The sequence below is a fragment of the Papaver somniferum genome, chromosome 10 (assembly GCF_003573695.1).
Source record: "Papaver somniferum cultivar HN1 chromosome 10, ASM357369v1, whole genome shotgun sequence".
Lineage (NCBI taxonomy): Eukaryota > Viridiplantae > Streptophyta > Magnoliopsida > Ranunculales > Papaveraceae > Papaver > Papaver somniferum.
The window spans coordinates 35,012,533-35,031,966 of NC_039367.1; the positions used below are offsets into that span (position 1 = coordinate 35,012,533).

A 19,434-nucleotide genomic window follows, 5' to 3' on the forward strand; every position below is an offset into this window, starting at 1 on the left:
CACCCAAACACTTAAAATTGTTGGAAAGTGCATCCTTATTTATGCCCAATCTTTTGACGTAAGGAAGCACAAGTATCCGAGAATCTATCTTGTTAATTCTCTTATTCAACATAGAGAAAAATACACAAATTAATTGAGGATATTTAATAGTTCTTAATGTGTTTAAAAATTGTCTTGCAAAAACTTGTGAAAACATGATGACTGATTCTTATTACGAAAGGATCTTTGCTAGAGGATTTGAGTACACATAAAATACGAACTCTTTTTTCGAATCTGATTAGACTTATCTATTTAAGGTTGATACCTATGTTTGGTATGTGTTGAAGTCCATTGGTATATGTACTCATCTTGTTTGAGAACGTATACTAAAAGATACATCCTCAAACCATATCTCAACCCAAGATCCTAAAAGTTTCGATTGAAACTATTAATCTTTTTGATCCTTTGAAGAAATCTGGTTGTGAGGATAAAGGGAAAGAAAATGAAGATGTTTCATCTCATGAAGGAGTTACCGATCTTCTTGTTCAAAAAAAATTTGGATATTAAGATTGATATCTTCAATCTTCGTCAAGTCCTCCTCGGTACTATTAAAACTCATCATAAACAAGCAGCATTACTAAGATCTATTATACATAACCAAAGAAAGGTGATTAAAATTGGAATCGGTAATAGGGAGTATGCTCTCAAGGTGTAACTTAGTCGAATGCCTTAAGAATTGATAACATAGGTTTGATCCTAGCAGTTAAACTCAGTATGCTCGGTCCACTTACTAGTATTATTTTTACTTGCAATTGCTCATCGAAATCCCTCTGCAAGGTTTTGCAATTTTTACTTGTGTAAGAGTTATTCAACAATTACGGATATCCTAACCCCTTACTACCATTAGATTTACTAATAAACTAATTTTTTTGGCAACCTAAACAATTTATCAATCAGCCATAATTATTAATTATTGTAAAAACAAATGGTAATCATGTAAAGAGTTAAAAATAGATTTATATGCTAAATTGAATCATTTATTATGACTTAGAATTCATTCCCAATCACAATGAAGTTTATCTACTCAAGGGATTAGTAAAGCCCATGAGGTACATAAAGATAAAAAATTAGAAATATTTACGGTAATGGAAAAGTGCTCCAATCCCTAGATTTTTCTCCTTTTATTTATCTCTCCAGAAGCTTGATTCTAGATTATAAGATATTATAAGTCTACCTTAAATAGGTATCCAAGTACTGATGTGCCCATGCGCGAATCTCGTGTAAAACGGTTCTGAAACCTATCCAAAAATCGCTTAATCCCAACATGTGCAAGGATAGTGTAAAATAGTTGCATAAATCGCCTAAATAATTTTCTTAGACTGACAGTATAACTTCTTCATGGACTTCTCTGAACAAATTTCTTTCCCTCAGAACTTTTTTTTCTGCCTTAGTTTACCATCAACTGGGTAAACCATCCGTAGGTTTACCCGAGATTGTCTACGGTTGCCAACCCAACCGTAAATAGACATGTTACGGTAAGGTTTTCTACCGTAAACAATCCATTTGCTTTCCAAATTCTTTTCATCCTAGAGATACTTTATAGAGCATCGGCCGGTCGAACTCATATATTTTTCTATCTCAAGCTTGTGGTAAATGTTAGATGCATAAAACTGTATCTTGATTTATAGTATACTAAAGTCTAGTCTCATACTAGGATTGAACATGGTAGTTGAGTATCATAAATCACAGAATAACCCTCGAATATTTAATACTGAAGAATAAACGAAGACATTTGCAAGAACTTCATCAACAAAGAGGTATGCGATGACTGACTTATCCTATTTACTCATTGCATTTACCATTCTATCTTATAAGACAATGTCCTATGATTTTAGTATATTTAATAATGCGAAAAACAAATTTCCTGTTCAAGTTTGTCTTGGTTAAACTCTCAAAATATGATTCAAGCAATGAATGTTCTTATATTCTTAACAATCTTACACTACACCAAAATGCCCAATTTACCACGTTTATTTACGTTGCTATGAATTTAAGTAATGCTTATGTATGTTGCTTACACGCCGTGACAAATTATACGTAACATATGCAAAAGTTGCTTAAATTTAATTAAACATTTGTGTCCGTTGCTTTAATTAGATTTAATGCAACGTATAAAATAATTTAAGCAACATATATCCGTTGCAAAATATATTACCAGAATTTAAAAAAGAATACATATTATGAAATTCCAGTATTACAAATAATCTTAAACCCTGACCTGATAAGAAAATCATTCATCCTCACAAGTCACAACATTATTCATCGTTGCAACATTTTACAAAATTATGAACTTAGTTTGAACTTACACAACGAAATCCCATTATGAACAAGGTATTACAACAGGGATTCATTAGCAAACCTCATTCTTTTTCTGCACTTAGCACAATGGACAGGAAGGATGTAATGAACCCGACTTATCCTTAACATTATTAGATTCATAGACTACATCTTTGAAGCCTTCTCAACCAGAATTTTTGTTCTGTTTCTGCAAACTAAGTACACTAGTATAAGGTGAGAGGATAACTAGCATATAATCATTGATCCAGCAAATAGAAGAACATAGGAATAACCTAAAATCCCAATTATAGAGCTAACCGAAAAACTAATTGTACAAGAAAATCTCGAGGGGCAAAAATCAAATCTGCTGGGTAATCATTTGAGATACAAGATTATAAACACTAGAAAATGACTATAAAATCGATAATGTTCATTCCAACCAACAAACACTAGCAGAGAAGGTCACATGGCCATCCAATCAAACCTGGCAAGCACACATATCATATCACACAAAATGTCACCTTATTGCCATGGAGTAATGCCTTCAAAATGGATTTCATGTACAGATCTATGGCATAAGGTACTCTTGTAAATGGAACAAGTTTGCTGCAAAGACAATTACCTTATTTGGGCTATGCACCTGAAGATACACCTCTGGTCAGAGGATGCTCCCTTGGCCATTTTTCTTTGTCAACTAACTTAAAATGCTGCTACAACATCAAGAGATAACATATTAACCTGAAGATACAATTTACCAAAGATTGCGCGCGCAAAGCATATACACCAAACCAGAAATACATACTTGTTCATGAATAGCCATAATATTCACAAATATATGAAAAGTCTGGATCAAGTACATATCCTATACCTGCAAAAACAAGATTTACCATCAGGTTAATTCCAAATACCACAATTGTTTCTAGAAATACGAATTCAAGTTGAGCTTCTTGATTAGTGATCATAAGTAAAAAATGTACACATTGCAGATATTTGGCACCTTCTCTCCTAAAGATATGCAGACATAAGTTTTCAATTTGGAGATTATTTGGCTACTAACTTAGGGGAAAGGTACGCCAGTGACCAGTTCATGTCAGAAATTAAATGTTACTTACATTTCCAGTGGTACTGTATTCTAGAAGAACTTTCACATTGTTATGCTTCCAGTAGAGGCAGCATATTATAGTGATTGGTAGACTGACTCTGCCTCTGAGCATAATTCTCCACCTTCTGCACAATGAGTAGACAACCTACACACTACAGAATCAAGAGAGAGTATATAAACTACGAATACTTTGGTAAATATGAAAGTACTAATGATATTTTAAAGAGAGGACATAAACTAATTAACTCTACATATAGAAGCAATTAAGTGCTCAGATCAGCCAACAATGTACCTAGATTTTTTTCCATACTTGCCATAATCACAGGATATATAAACTAATCCATCCATAATATTACCGGCTTGATAAACTACATCTTTCAAGCCTTCTCAATTAGAGTTCTAGAGGTAAGTTTAAAGCATTGGTCAAAATAAGAATGCATATTTTCTCAAACACAATGGATCGACCACGGGGATTTTTTCTGCGAAAGCATGCTAATAATTTCCAGGCATCAATAGTCTCAATGTACCTCAACCAAAAATGATGTATGCAAACTACAAGAAGGAAAAAAAAACAAGTCTGCATGACAGATTCATTTTATATAGTGAGAAACACAAATTTGATATTCTCTTGGACATAAGAAGTTATAAAAGATGCAGGGCAGAGAGGAACAACTCACTATTTGGTATATTTGCAGTTAACATTCTTATCCTGCTCCCTAACCATGTACTCAATGGATGCTTACCTGCAACACACATCAACTCCACTAAACATGACACTGTAAACCTGGTGAACACATAAAAATAAAAACAAGGAAAGAAAATTGAGTTTATCCATCCCACGATCTAAGAAAGCACAAAAAGAAAAAAAAGGGTCCCTGCGATTGAGTTTTCTTGGTGACATTAATTTTCAACAAACACAAAGAAAACAATCATCTTTGTTGAAAGTAATGTAGTTCTACAGAGTTCATACCTTCATTTCATTTTGCATGGAGCTCAACTGTTCAAATTCGACAAAGCCAAAACATAACCCCTGTTGCAAACTGATCACATGTAAATTAAATAAAATTAAACAAACTGACAAGTTTACGTAAAATGGGATGGCATAAACAAAACAAACCTTGTAACTTATAACTTAATAAAATTAAACAAACCTCTTAGCTTAATTGTTCCAAAACTCTTGAACTCATTCTCAACATGTTTGTCTTTTGCAGTCGATGACAGGCTCTTAATATAGATGGAGTTGCCCCTCGATTATGAAGAACGGGATGAAGGACATTAGAAAGGAGATGGCATAATAAATAAAAAACAAACGCACCAAAACGTATGCACAGAAAATCGTTTGAAGTCAGTAAAAGAATGGGTGGTTGGCCCTTTCGCAACTTTCAACTGCGTACGAAATTGGATATCAGTGATGTGATTCAATAAGGAACTAAGTACATAGATTCAAACTAAAAAATAAGTTAGTTAGGAACTGACAGTTGCAGCATCTAACTTCTTTGGAGCATCTTATTGCACCACAGGCCCAACAGGCTCTGCCAATTATCGAAATTCAGTTTTCACTGGTTGAACTTGAGGAGGCTCCTTAATAACCTCTTCCTCATTGTTCAGTTGTTCATGAACTTCAACACCATTACTCAGCTCCTCCGCAATTGGTGCTGGTATATGGCACGGCGAGATCAGAGACATGAGAGGGTTCTGAAAAGAAAAACAATAGTCAAGTACCATTAGCCAATACAGTGATAAAAAAGCAGGATGCTAAAAAAATCCAAAACTAACAATAACAACAAGAAGGAAAAATCACCAACTACAAATTTCAGTCAAATCTCCACCAATTTTTACCTTCATCTCCACCACCAGCATCCATTCTCATAGCAAATTCAAAGGTTTTATCACAAACACTGAAAAAATGATGCACCATCACCAATTAAACCCAAAAATATGTAGCACTAACCACACCATCAACATTACATACAAACAGTTAAAACATCAAAAAACAGAAATCAAATGAAACCCATGTTTTAAGACTCCATCAAATACATCAAACAAAGATACGAAATACAAAATATTTATAGAATCAAGCAATAAGGGGAAAAAAAATAAAATCAAGCAATAATAACGAAAACAAGTAAAACGATTATGATTTCTACCTGGTGAAGTCTTCTTCTTGTACTTTCATCTCTATCGAATATGAGAAGAGGGTTTGCTTTAATTTCAGGAGAAAGTTTAACTTAATCTAGGGTTACGAGATTATATTATGGGATGTCAAAGGATTACGGTTCCAATTCTGAGATGGGTTTTGATTCAAAGATATGGTTAGGATTAGTTTTTGAAATCAGACTTAATTCGCTGATGAGAGTTGTTTTCGTATGAACAAATAAACCAAAATGAGATGAGAATTTGATTTTGGTTTTATCAACGAATACTCTAAATATAGGGTTACAAAAGAGGGTTTTCTTTTAGATCTGATACATGGGTTAATTTTGGTTTTGAGATGAGGTTGGGATTAGTCTTTGAGTATGAGAATTGAGGTCGGATTTATGAGGTTCTCAGATTCGGATCGAGGAGGAAGATAAGAATAAAAACGAGTGTTATCGTACTTAACGAGTAGAATAAAAACAATAAAACAAAATAAATTCCAAAAAACCCTTTATAATTACCAATTTAGATTAACCGCAGGATGCAAACCTATATCAACGGTGCACAAATTATACTCAATTACCATAAGTTGATAATTAAATGAAGCAACGAATTTTATTTTGCAACGAACATTTTCGTTATTCCATATGCAAGGATATATAAATTGCAAATCTTAATACAATGGCGTTGCAAAAACCAGGATATGTTGTAGTGTTAACTAGAACAATTTATTGATCACGAACTATTTTTGTTTCAAGTTGATAATTTGGAAATTTCCCAAGCAACAATGTATACTGTCTTTGCTATTGAGAATGTTTCAAATTTATTATGAGAAATTTAGAACTACTTAGCATAAGGTACGGATAATTGTATGTAAAACCTTAGTCGGTGTGAATCCAACAGACTGCAGAAGTTCGCAAACTCTTTACATCTGAGTTACGAAATTAGAGGTAGGTTTGCAAACCCCTTGAATATGATTTTTCAAAATGCCAAGGTTTGCAAACTCTTTGGGCGTGACTTCGTGAACTGCCAGTGGTTTGCAAACCTACACAATTTCAGTTTAGCAGAAGTACACGAACTATTCTACATGACTATGTTCGATTTTGTTAAAACTCTCATAGATATTTCTAAGACAACTTTGTTTACAAAAAATCACTTTGGACTTGTGAATTATGGTGAAGTATTGAATATTATTGAACATATCTAAGTGCTTGGAAGATCAAAGGAATACTTTCCGCGACGAACCATTATTGTGCACGGTTACATAACCCTGGAACATAATGCATATTCATCTAAAATATATTAGGTTTTAGTTTATTATTTAATGTTTATTAATAAAAATGATTTAGGTTTTTGTATTTGTAATTGTTTTAGATTAGTAGGATTATTAAACTCATCAATAGTTGTTAGAGCATAACTCGGTCAAACTCGCATGCGTTGCTATCTCAAGCATGTTTGTCAATGTTAGTGATCAAAACTATAAGTCTTGATTTTTAGTCTCTTATAGCTAAGTCTCAGACTTGGATATTAAGTGCAGTTGAGCTCAAGGACTTCATGGAGATTCATCATACAAGTAGAAGATCTATTCAAGGAACTGGTAAAACTTCTCGATTAAAAGGTATGTGGAGACTTGAACTTATCTGTCTCTCAAAAGTCTATCTATTCTATCTCCTACTCTTTGATACAAAATTCGTATGTTATATATATAGACTAGATCATACACATTTGGTATTTCGATCCGAGTATACCTCGCCTATCTATATCTCGAAATATGTGTTGGTAAGCTTTTCGCTTCGACCAAGTTTATCTTTTCCTAGTCACAAAAGTCATGATAAGTTTCAATCACTTTGAAAATTGCTCTGACGAAAAATTGTTTGTGAATAACAAACTGTATAACGTTCTCTGAGAATGCTTCAATGATTGAAATGAGAGTTTAAGCTATATATCCAATGTATTCCTTGAACTGAAGTCTGCGAACTTTGTTGATCAAGATAATCGGAGAAGTGTGTGAGCCAAGTCCGCGAACTGGCGAAAGTTCTCGTCCGAGAATATCTACTGGAGTTTGAGAACTCCATCCGGGAACTTAAGTCCGCGAACCCAGTCCGCGAACTTGAGTAGGTTATGTATAAAAACGATTTTTCTTGAACTCATCTTTATTTCACGAAGGAATGCGTTTGCAGACCGTGGCTATAAAGTTCATGAATCAATTCGAGTGAATCAAATCGTTTTTTCTTCGATTGTGTACTATGTAGTTACATAAGATTTCCTTGCAATTTAACAACTCTCTAACTAGTTCATTTGAGTCAATTGAACTAGTTATGGTGAAGAAGAACATGTTTGGTGTGAAATGCTCATATGCTTAACCTTTCGGTTAGACTATTGTTGAACTAATAATGTACACGTTTGGATGCGGTTAACAAACCTAGAAGCATATAGTCAAATGTATATGACAAGCTAATTTTTCGATCTAGCGGTTGAGAAATATTAGCTTGGATCTAAATCAGGTTTTCATCTAACGGTGAATATTGATTGCTTTGTAACTAAGGACAAACCCTGATTTGAAAGGATATACAAGGGGATATCTAACAGCTCTGCAATACTAATCCCCACACGTCCGTGTGATACTAGTTGGCGTGCTAGAGTCGAATCTCTTTTAACCTTTGGTTTTCTTCTTCTAAAACCAGGTTAACGACTTAAAGACTTCATTGGGATTGTGAAGCCAGACCGATACTACTTTTATCGTAGTTATGTGATATGATCTTGCATCTTCTATCGTATGAGTACAATCATATTGATTGGCTTGAGATCGTTAGAGTTATCCGATATGCAAGATATAAAAAGTAATCACAAACACCTTCGTCTCATTGTTTGTGATTTCACTACCATACGATTAAGATTGTTGTGAGGGGATTGATTAATCTAGGATGTTCTTGGGGAATATAAGACCGGATTATCAATTGGTTCCTATTCACTTTGATTATTATCAAAAGACGGAATAAACTCTTTTCGGGTTTATCCGTGGGAGACATATTTATCTTTTGATAGACTTGTCTGTGTGAGACAGATTTGTTTATTGTTAAAGCCTGCGATTTTGGGTCGTAGAAACTCTTAGTTATGGGTGAGATCAGTTAAGGGAATCAAGTGCGCAGTATCCTGCTGGGATCAGAGGCGTGGGGAGTGCAACTGTACCTTGGATCAGTGGGAGACTGATGGGGGTTCAACTACAGTCCAGTCCGAAGTTAGCTTGGAGTAGGATAGTGTCTGTAGCGGATTAATACAGTGTGTATTCAATCTGGACTAGGTCCCGGGGTTTTTCTGCATTTTCGGTTTCCTCGTTAACAAAACTTTTGGGGTCTGTGTTATTCTATTTCCGCGTTATATTTGTTATATAAATGAAATAATACAGGTTGTGCGTTGTGATCATCAGTTTGTATAATCCGACCTTTGGTTGTTGATTATCATTGATTGATCCTTGGACATTGGTCTTTGGTACCCTCCAAGTTATTTCTTGTGTTTGATTATAGACTCGTTGATTTCTATTAGCTTGATTAAATCAAAACAAGAGAGAGATATTAACTCCTTGAGATACTTTTACCTAGATTGAGGATGACTGTCTAGTTGATTCGCTAGAAAGTATTTCGGAGTTAGTCCATACAGATTTCTGAGCGAAATATGGTGGTGCTGTTAGACCCCCGCTTTTTCAATAGTATTTTGGTATTTCATACATTTTAGACAGCCCTATTCCTCTACTCAATGTGGGAGAAAAATTTGATCGGCTTTTGATAATTGAGGTGCGGCTCAAACCAACCATGTTAGTAAAGGCCGAAGAAAACTGGCAAGGAAACATGGAAAGTAAAGAATAACAATTAGAAAGCATAAATGAAAATTCATTCTCCAATATGAACCCAGAAATGACTCGCTTGAACCTACAACACTATCTTAACCTTTTCATGCTTCAGAAAAAAAAACTATCTTGGCTAGAGCACTGCTTGGTCAAACTCGCAAGCGTTGCTATCTCAAGCTTGTTTGTCAAGTTTAGTTGTCAAAACTATAATTATTTATTTCTAGTCTACTTATACCTATGTCTCGGATTAGGATAAAATGTGTAGTTGAGCTTTATACTTCACGGCTTTTATCGATTGAAGACGAATATCTACTAAGGGGAGCTTGGATGAAATTCATCAACAAAGGGTATGTGGAGACTTGAACTCATCTATCACACAAAAGTCTATTATTTATATCTCCTATTGAGACTAAGTCGTATAGCTGTATAGACTTTACGTTATACACATTTAATATTTCGAGCTGATTTTAACTCGCTTATATCTTTCTCGAAATATGTGTTGGTAAAATTTTTCTTTAACCACGTTCATCTTGATTTTTGATGAAAGTCAAAAGATGATCATGTGAAAATCGCCTGGTAACATATTATATGATTTTTGTGAGACAGTCATTTGATGTAGACTCGGAATGTTTCGTATTGATCATTCAATCACTTGAAAATTCCTTTGAAGATTATAGTTTGTGTGAGAAAGTAATTCCCGTCTTCTAATAATGTTTCAATGAATGAAATGGGAGTTTAGAACAATAAAGATTATTTGGATATAGTATAGTATGCGTACTTGTATGCTAACTGTTGCAAAAGTAATTCAAGACCGGAAACTAAGTATGCATACCTGTATGCGTACAATTTTAACTGTAAAGTCCGGGAACATAAGTTTGCATACCCGTTTGCAAACTGTTCCACCTGAGTTCGGTCAGGAACGATAGTATGCGTACCCGTTTGCATACTGGCAGAAAGTATTTTTCATACTCATGAACAAATACATTTATATAATAAGGAATGCAATCTTTGCAAACTGTGGCCAAAATGTTCATGAATTGGTTCGAGTGAATTGATTCGAGTGAATCAAAACCGATTTTGCTTCAATTGTGTCTTGTATACTTATATGAGAATATAAACAATTGTACAACTCTATGAGTAACACTATTAGATTCATTATAGTCATTTGATCTAAAGGTGTTAAGATGAACAAGGTTGATATGAAAGTGTTCATATGGCTAACTTCGATTAGCTATTTTTGGGCCTGTTAGAGCACTGCTCGGTCGAACTCGCATGCGTTGCTATATCAAGCATGTTTGTCAATGTTAGTGATCAAAAATATAAGTCCTGATTTCTAGTCTACTATAGCTAAGTCTCGGACTATGATAGAAAGTGTAGTTGAGCTCAAGAACTCCATGGCGATCATCATACAAGAAGAAGAACTTGTCAAGGAACTGGTGGAACTTCATCGATTAAAAGGTATGTGAAGACTTGAACATATCTATCACTCAAAAGTCTATCTACTCTATCTCCTATCTTGATACAAAAGTCGTTTTGCTATATAAACTTTGATTATACACGTTTGTTATTTCGAGACGAGTCTATCTCGCTTCTCTATTTCTCGAAATATGTGTTGGTAAGTTTTTTTTGACCAAGTTCATCTTTAACTAGTGACAAAATTCATGTTATGTTTCAATCACTTTGAAAATGGCTTTGACGAAAAATGATTTGTGAATAACAACCATATAATGTCATCTAAGAATGTTTCAATGATTGAAATGATAGTTTAGATTATAAAACCAATGTTGGATATAAGCACAAAGTATATGTACTTTGTCGATCAGGAAAACCAGAACAAGAGTCCGCGAACCCTGTCCGCGAACTGTCTTAGGTTCTCATCCCGAGAAAATCTGCTGGAGTTTGTAAACTCATTCCGGGAACTTAAGTCCGCGAACTTAGTCTACGTACTTGAGTTGGTTATATCTAAAGAAGATTATTTGTGAACTTATACTTATGTTAACTAAGAAATGCAATTTGAAAATCGTGGCTATAAAGTTCATGAATCGATTTGAGTGAACCAATCTTTTTTGTTTCGATTGTGTCTTGTATACTTCTATAAGATCTAAGAAATTGAACAGCTCTATAACAAGTTTATTTGAGTCATTTGAACTAGTTATGGTGAATAAGAATATGGTTGATATGAAAGTGCTCATGTAGCTAACTATTGTTGACCAATGAATGTACATGTTTGGGTACGGTTACACAAACCTAAAACGTGCATTTCATTTGTGTATAACAAGCTAAGTTTTCAATCCAACGGTTGAAAGATATTAGCTTGAATCTAATCAGGTTTTCATCTAAGGGTGAATATTGGATGCTTTGTTACTAAGCTAACATTGATTGCAAACCCTGATTTGAAAGACTATATAAGGGAGAACTCTAGCAACTGGAAAACCTAATCCCCACACCTTCTGAGTGATACTAGTTGTATACGCTAGAGTCGATTCTCCTTTAACCTTAGGTTTCTATAGAGACCTTGTAGGTTAACGACTTGAAGACTTCATTGGGATTGTGAAGCCAGACCGATATTACTTTCTTTTCATTGTGTGATCTGATCTTGCTATTTCTATCGAATTGTGTACAATCATAACGATTGGCTTGAGATTGATATCTCTGATAGGCAAGATATAAAAGTAATCACAAACATCTTCGTCTCATCATTTGTGATTCCACGGTATCTTATTTCGTCTCGTCGATTAAGATTATTATGAGGTGATTGATAATACTAGGCTGTTCTTCGGGAATATAAGTCTGGGTTATCAATTGGTTCCTGTTCAGCTTGATTTATCGAAGAAGGAACAAAACTCGTAGGTATTTCCGTGTGAGACAGATTTATCTATTACCGTAGACTTTTCTGTGTGATACAGATTAGTTTATTAAAGTCTTCGACTTTGGGTCGTAGCAACTCTTAGTTGTGGGTGGGATCAGCTAAGGGAATTAAGTGCGTAGTATCCTGCTGGGATCAAAGACATAAGGAGCGCAACTGTACCTTGGATCAGTGTGAGATTGGTTGGGGTTCAACTACAGTCCACACCGAAGTTAGTTTGTAGTGGGATAGTGTCTGTAGCGGATTAATACAGTGTGTGTTCAATCTGGACTAGGTCCCGGGATATTTTTGCATTTGAGGTTTCCTCGTCAACAAAACTTCTGGTGTCTGTGTTATTTCTTTTTCGCATTATATTTTGTTTTATAATTGAAATATCACGGGTTGTGCGTTAAGTTCAATCAATTAGAATATACAACCTTTGGTTGTTGATTTACATTGATTGACACTTGGATATTGGTCTTTGGTACCATCCAAGATATCTCTCTTGTATTTAATTAGACTCGCAGATTTTTATTTGCTTGAGTAAGAATTAAATCGAGAGATCATGATAATATAAGTCTTTGATATAGTTTATTAAGATTGAGTCTAGTTGATTCTCTTGAAAGTATATTTGAGTTAGTTCATACAGATTTCTAAGCGAAATATTGGGTGTGGTTATTAGACCCCCGCTTTTTCAGAGCCAACTCAATATACACGTTTAGGTACGGTTACCCATATCTAAATGAAGATATATTTCATTTATATGTAACAATCTAGGATCATCTAACGGTGGAGAGATATTTTTTTGGTTTTGATCAAACTTAGTTTGAATCTTAAATAAGGTTTTCATCTAAAAATGAATATTGATTAATTTGTTTCTAAGCTTTCAAACCCTGATTTCAAGGCTATATAAGGGAGAAATATAGCAACTGTAAAACCTAATCCCCACACCTCATGTATGATACTAGTTGTGGCTAGACTCGATTGTCCTTTAACCTAGTTTTTTCCTAAAACCTTTATAGGTTAACGACTTAAAGACTTCATTCGGATTCTGAAGACAGACGCAACTATTTTCTCTGTAGTTGATGGCCTTTTCGGTGTTACAGTTTCTGGTTTAAATATCCTCAATGCAGAGACATCATTGAATCCAGCTGGAATATTAATGTGCAAGGTTCTCATGCTTATAAACTTGCTACTAGCCTTAAATCCACAAAATTTCCTCTGAGACAATGGGCAGCTACAAGTTTTGGAGATATCACAGACAAGATAAATCATACTCAATCAAGAATGCAGGCAGCTATGGATTCTCAGGAAGATCAACATCATATTCAGGAGTTGAATGAGCAATTGACTGAGTTATATGATGTTTACAACATCATTTTCTTCCAGCAATCAAGAGAACATATTTTAAAGTCTGCAGATCGAAACTCCAAATATTTTCACTCAAAAGCAAACTATAGACGAAGACGTAACATATTGATTCCCTTCAAGATGATGAAGGCATTCGGTGTTCAAGTCGGGAAGATATCACTAAACTTCTAGCTCAATATTTTCAGTCAATATATAATTCTTCTAATCACCCAATGGATGCAGATTTCTTATCACTTATCCCCAAATGTGTTACAGAAGAAGACACTCAAATTTGACGGTTTTTCCTTATGCTGAAGAGGTCAAGGATATTGTCTTTCAAATTAAACCTTGTGCGGCACCAGGATCGGATGGCTTTCAAGCCGGTTTTTATCAAAAAGCTTGGGATATTGTGGGTACTGCAGTCACGAAAATGGTACAATCCTTTTTCTATTCTGGTTATTTATTAAAACAATTGAACCATACCTTTCAAGTACTTATACCTAAATCTTAATCAGCTCATAAACCTACAGATTTTTGACCTATAAGCTTATGTAACATATCATATAAAATTATCTCAAAGCTCCTCACTAACCGATTAAAACCCATAATTACCAAATTAATTTCTCTTTGGAAAGCTGTCTTTGTACCTGGTAGAAATATTGCAGACAGTACAATCATTTCGCATAAAGTTATTGCATACATGAAGCGCACATAAAGGTGTTCGGGTGTTTTTGGAATCAAGCTAGATATGTCCAAGGCATTCGATCTTATGGAGTGGTCTTTCTTATTACAATTTATGCAGCAAATGGGTTTTTGTCCTTACTGGTGTCAGCTTATTCAACAATGTATTAGTATTGTATTTGTTTCTCTCTTGGTGAATGGATCTCCTACTCCATCCTTCTTCCCAACTTGAGGACTGCAGCAAGGTGATTCCTTATCACATTTCCTGATCATTATATGCATGGAAGGATTTAGTCGATTAATACAACATGCAGAATCAGCAGGACTCATCAAAGGTGTGAAACCAACTATGCAAAGTCCAACAATTACTCATCTGTTTTTCGCAGACGACTGCCTCTTATTTAGCTTGGATAAAAGTAACTATATTCAGAACTTAATGGCTGCGGTTCACAAATTCAGCTTACTTTCCGTCCAACTAATCAACTACTCAAAATTAAGTGTATGTTTTAGCTCTAATCTTTCTCCAGCAGCTTGTGAGGATATTCTGCGCATGCTTAATATGCAACAGATGACACTCAATGAAAAGTACATAGGCATCAACTTGTTCACTTCAAGAAACAAGATACAATGTTTTTTTGGTACCATTGACAATATGCAATCTCGATTGCCAGGCTGGCAAGAAAATATTATTAATCAGGCGGAAAGGTCTACTCAAATACAAGTAGTTCTCAGCTCAATGATCACCTTCCATATGAACTACTTTAGGATGCCCAAAAAAACAATTCAAGCTCTGAATAGAATACAACGACAATATTTGTGGAATAAGTCCACTTCTAAAGGTATTTCTAAATCCTTGAACTCTATATCCTTGACTAAAAGATTTGGTGGACTTAGCTTTAAAAATCCTCAGTTATTTAATTTAGCTATGTTAACCAAATTGGCATGGAGATTTGTTACAGAACCAGATGCCCCCTGAGCTCAAATTTTAAGAGCTAGATATTATAAACATAAAGATCTACTCTATGATGAATTATCCACTAGGAAGTACTGATAAACACGTATGTGCTACATTTTATATTTTGCCTAATAACATTATTTTAGTGTTTTTGTAGAAACTACGGGCATTCGGGTCACTGAAAGATATATAGCCATATTGTATGCTTATAAGGCATTTGCAACAAAACTTAGTAATGCTACCACTCGAGGCAACAAAATGAAGAAAGAGCCAGCACCATGCTCAAGGCCAGAAGTTAAGAAGGTGAAAGAAATGTTTTCATTTGCCTGGTGTCAACTGTCAAGCAGGTGAACTACATGTGGAGAGATAAAGAAAATTAGTGGGACGTGTTTCAGCAAGATGAGGAGCTGGATAATTGAGAAGAGATAAGTGATACGTGGCAGCCCCTCCACCACATTTCTAATCTCTAATGTTCGTATGTTCACAAAGAAATTCGAAAGAGTAAAGCCATGCAAACGTAAATAGGGAAGGTGTATATCCTGGTCCAGGGCCGGCCCTGTAGATCCCGACGCCCCGAAGTAAATCTAAGAAATGATGCCTCTATATAGGCGGTATACAAAAGGAAAAAACTTGTTAGATCATTTTCCAAACACCATAAATAAATTAAGTGACTATTTATTTCATTAAATCTAATAGTTTAAAGATGAGAAGAAGACTAATTAAAAGGATCATAGGGCACACACAAGCAGTGGCACAGACGATATCGACCCAAGAAAAAGAGGTCCGAAATGAAAAGATGGATATTTCTTGTTAAGCAAACACGCGTGAAAAGTAATAAAAGTTGAAGAAGAAACGTGCTAAACTCGATTCTACCTTCCATAACCGTGTGAACATATCACTAATTACTTAATAAAGCATATATTTAATTCCTTAATAAGTTAATGTGTATACATGACACCTATTACCTAATAAGGCAATCACGGGAGTATTCTCTCCATATATTTCTCCACAGAAGATTTTCTTCCTTTTTTTCTTCTTTCTGCCGCCCTTGTAATGCTTTAATAGTCCCCAGTTTACATAAACTTTTGAACTGACATCGGGATAAAAGAAAAATTATGCCCCCGAAAATCTGCTTCCCGAAGTACTGCTTCACCTGCTTCTGGTCAGGGCGGCCCTGTCCTGGTCGATAAACAATGGAGCTGTTGCCGTCAGTTTTGGTTCGTTTCATCTCTAGAAGTTGGTCGTGAATTGCAGAGTGCAGAAGAATAGAGGGCAATGCTGAGAGTTTATGGTTAATTTGGGGTGGATAATGAGTCAGTATTGTGAATTCTCTCAAGTCTCGATTGAGAAATGGAGCAGCAACAAGGAGACTCAGGTTCGTATGTCAGCTGGAGTTGGGAAGACTCGACTGACGAGTTTGTTAGCTAGAGGAAGCGACTGCAATGGGTTGCGGCTGGTGGAGATAGACTCTGTGCTGGCTGTGTTGGATTCGCATGGAGCTGCTGTTGCGACAGGTTTGCAGACGCAATGGAGATGGATTGGCTGAGGTATGGGCAGTCGACATCGAAGAATGGCTTGGGAATAAGGCTGGTTTTACTTTGCTGCGAAGGTGGTTGAACTGGGTGCAATTGATAATTGGAAGGAGCTGGATTATTCACCAGGGAGTAAGGTTCGTTCGCTGTTTGTCGATGGAGCAAACGAAAGAGCTGAGACGGTGAGAAAATGGAGAAAACAAGTTTTCTGCGGCTTCGATTAATAGAGAAGAGTGGTTGTAGCTTGCAGGCAGCGTTAATGTACAGCAGCAATGAACAATGAGAAAGAGGAACTGGTTGTGTTCGATGCCAGTACTTTGCTGCCACAAGCCATTGATTTGTTGTGGCTAATGGTGATGAAGTGTAGATGGAAGAAGGACAGAAAAAGAAGGAGTGCTGGTGATTCTCGGCGCTGGAAGTCAGTTAGAAAGCTTTGGATGAGCTTTTTCTATAAGGAAGTGCTAGCTGTCGTCGTGTGATGAGGGTAGTGCTGAAGATTGGTTGCAATCGGAGGTGATAGCGTGGATGGACAGAAAATATAGATAGTTTCCTGTGGTTGAATGAAGTATATGGCTTAAATGATGGTGCTGTTGATTCGACGGAGAAGGAACTGAATTTGGATAACTGGCGTCGGTAATGGAATGCAGCCGGTGACTAGTTGGACTATGATGCTATAGTTAGTCGAGTTTTAAGTGGAACCGGGATTTGGAAATGGTTGGGTTGGACTGGGCCTAACTATTGTGCTAGGTTTGGACTTTTGGGCAACGGCATCCAGTGAAGATATATGAACAGAGATTTGAGAAAGGAGGAGGCCGGCTACCGGAGCCGCAACTTGGGAAGAGGAACAGAGAACAAAAGGAGGCGGCTAAGACGAAAACAGGGAGAGGGTTTGCAATTCCATTTCTACATGGGTATATTAATTATATGTCCCTAGTTTTAACATCCTACTCCCTCCGTTTCTAAAAAATAGGCAAGTTTGGTTTTCACAAAAATTAAGAAAACCAATCATTGTAGCCACTTTTTTCATGTTTTTTCCTGAACTATTCTTTGGTAGCCACTTTTTTCATGTTTTTTTTTGAACTATTCTTTGGTTCCCACTCATTTGTTATTAGAGAAAGAGGAGAGAAAAGTGGTCCATTTTTTATATTAGGAGAGAAAAAAGGAAAAAGAAATGGTCCATCTATGGGTATAATGGTAAAATCATAACATTTGACTTTCCATATATGGAAACAAGCCTATTCTTTTGATATACCCAAACAAGAAAACCTGCCTATATTTTAGAAACGGAGGGAGTACAAATATATCCTTATACAACAATAAATATATCCATACTTTTTAATAACCTTATCCATTTAAAATTAGATTACCTAAATACCCTCAACAATATAATATTTTTTTTGTATTTCACATGGAACAAATTTCTTCCACTACCGCTCCACCACCATTGCACCACCACCACCAGTCCGTCACCACCACTGGCGCCACCACCACCACCACTTGTTCGCCACCACCACCACCACCACTGATGCAATCACCGTCAGTCCGCCGCCGCCACCCACCCACCACCACTAACAATCACCACCACTGATGCAACCACCTCCGCCGCCACCACCACCACCTCCGCCGCCACCACCTCCGCCGCCACCACCACCTCCACCGCCACCACCACTGATGCAATCACCACCTTTGCCGCCGCCACCCACCCACCAATGGTTTAGGTATTTTGACTTAATTTAGGGATCAACAACAATTGTTGATCCAAAAAAAAAGGATCAACAACATATGTTGATTCAATTTAGGGATCAACACCAGTAGTTGGTCCACCCACCGCTGGTTCAGATACTTTTGTATCAATAAAAGTAGTTGATCCATTTCAGTTGGATTAACGGATGTTTATACATTTCGGTTGGATCAACAGTAGAAGTTTATCCATTGCAGTTGGATCAACAATTGATGTTTATCCATGCTGATGAAAAAAATGCTACCATTTCATTAGCTGCAGTTTCAGATCCACCAACAAAACCATCAACCACCATTAATAATCCATAACAGCAACCACCGCCACCATCACCGCCGCCACCATCGGTTCAGATAATTTTATATCAACAATGGGTGTTGATCCATTTCAGTTGGATCAACAGTGGATGTTTATCCATTACAGTTGGATCGACAATGGATGTTTATCCATGCTGATGGAAAAATGCTACCATTTCATCAGCTACAGTTTCAGATCCACCAACAAAACCATCAACCACCATTAATAATTATAGCAGCAACCACTGAATTTATCAAATACAATGACCACTACCAGGAACTATTAGTATTAAACACACAAGGTTAACTTCCCTCTTTGCCTTCAAAACCTGCTCTAGACCTTGTAAAACAATGGCAATTGTGTTCATTTATTCATTGTTTTCGAACCGAGATACGCGCAAACTTTATTTAAGCTTTTTCTTAATCCATAATCTCTCACAAATTTGATATCCATCCATCGCTCACAAACTTAATCCATTGCCACAGCCTTCACTTTTAGCTCAAGGTCACCTGCAATTTCAGGATGAGCCACAACCTGTGACCTAAGCATACATCTAATCAACATCCATTCGTTCACCACCTGCTTCAGCTTGTACTCAAAGCTTCACAATCTTCAATTGCAGAAACTGCCTCAACTGC

At 36.0% G+C, this 19,434-nt stretch overlaps 1 long non-coding RNA gene across 5 annotated transcripts; it reads right to left on the reverse strand.

Moving 5' to 3' along the window:
- Window positions 1–2,154: 2,154 nt before the first annotated feature.
- Window positions 2,155–6,015, reverse strand: LOC113319585. Of its 5 annotated transcripts, none has more exons than XR_003345661.1 (9): window positions 5,566–6,015; window positions 5,258–5,316; window positions 4,570–5,113; window positions 4,389–4,448; window positions 4,096–4,202; window positions 3,429–3,570; window positions 3,119–3,184; window positions 2,939–3,023; window positions 2,155–2,800 (listed from the first exon to the last, which is right to left on the reverse strand). It is a non-coding gene; the product is annotated as an uncharacterized LOC113319585 (long non-coding RNA). The 5 variants fall into 5 exon arrangements; XR_003345660.1 differs by having other exon boundaries at window positions 2,155–2,524; window positions 4,389–4,458; XR_003345658.1 differs by having other exon boundaries at window positions 2,155–2,531; window positions 4,389–4,458.
- Between the last annotated feature and the right edge of the window lie 13,419 nt (window positions 6,016–19,434).